The sequence below is a fragment of the Nicotiana tomentosiformis genome, chromosome 7, assembly GCF_000390325.3.
Source record: "Nicotiana tomentosiformis chromosome 7, ASM39032v3, whole genome shotgun sequence".
Classification (NCBI taxonomy): Eukaryota; Viridiplantae; Streptophyta; class Magnoliopsida; order Solanales; family Solanaceae; genus Nicotiana; species Nicotiana tomentosiformis.
Genome location: NC_090818.1, coordinates 32,840,164 through 32,841,416, shown reverse-complemented (window position 1 = coordinate 32,841,416; position 1,253 = coordinate 32,840,164).

The following is a 1,253-nucleotide window of genomic DNA, read 5'->3' as shown; positions in this document are numbered from 1 at the left end:
GATCTTGATAATCGTAAATCTACTACAGGATACCCGTTCACATTTACAGGGGGAGCTATATCATGGCATTCGAAGTTGCAGAAGTGTGTTTTGATCTCTACAACTGAAGTAGAGTATATTGCCGCTACTGAAGCTGGCAAGGAGATGGTTTGGCTGAAACGATTCCTACGAGAGCTTGGACTACATCAAAACGAGTATGTCGTCTATTGTGACAGTCAAAGTTCAATAGACCTGAGCAAAAATACCATGTATCATGCAAGGACGAAGCATATAGACGTGAGATATCACTAGATTAGAGAAAGAATATATGATGGATATATATAGGTCAAGAAGATCCATACAAGCGAGACTCCTTTGAATATGCTAACCAAGATGGTAGCAAGAGACAAGTTCGACCTATAAAAAGAACTTGTCGGCATGAAATCTATATGAAAAACTGGAGATACCTCCTTCAGGTGCATGGGACTGGAGGGGGAGATTGTGGGGTCCATCCCATGAATATGAAAGGAAGACAAACTTCCTTTGACATAAAGTACCATGCTGCCAAATCTACAAGACATGTGATTTGGGTTGGCAGATTTTTGATTGCTTTCACAAGGTGAAAGTTTGACATTTATATTATGATATTGTCATCCATGATGCATGCAAGGAGAATTGGACGTCTATAAATAGATTGCTCCTGATTCAGTTAAAGATACACAAAACAAAGAGAGAAAGAAAGAGTGAGGTTTCACAAACAAGGTATAAAAAAATAGTCTGTGAGAAAAATAGAGAGTGAGCGATATTGTAGTGAGGTGGGAATATCAAAAGAGGGTTATTTTGTTTTGAGTGTTGTAGTGGTCTTTGGAGTATTTTACTCGGACCTACAAAGTGTAAAATTCCTTGCTATAGTGATATCAGTTGCTCGTCTCGGGGCCGTGGTTTTTCCCTTATTCAAAAGAGTTTTTCACGTAAAAATCTTGGTGTCGTTGTCACTCTTTTATTCTTGCTAATTACCGTATCTCGGTGCTACGTTATTATTCTATTTTTATTACTGTGAATATTATATCTCTAGGGGGTTTATTCCCAACAACTGATATCAGAGCGCATGCTCTGCTTGTTCACATAAATACTATTCACTATCGGTAGTACTATACTCGGTGAAAACCAAAAATGTCCGGAGTAAAGTACAAGTTAGCAAAATTTAACAGAGATAGAGGTTTCTTAACATGGCAAAGAAGGATGAGAGATCTGCTCATCCAACAAGGATTACA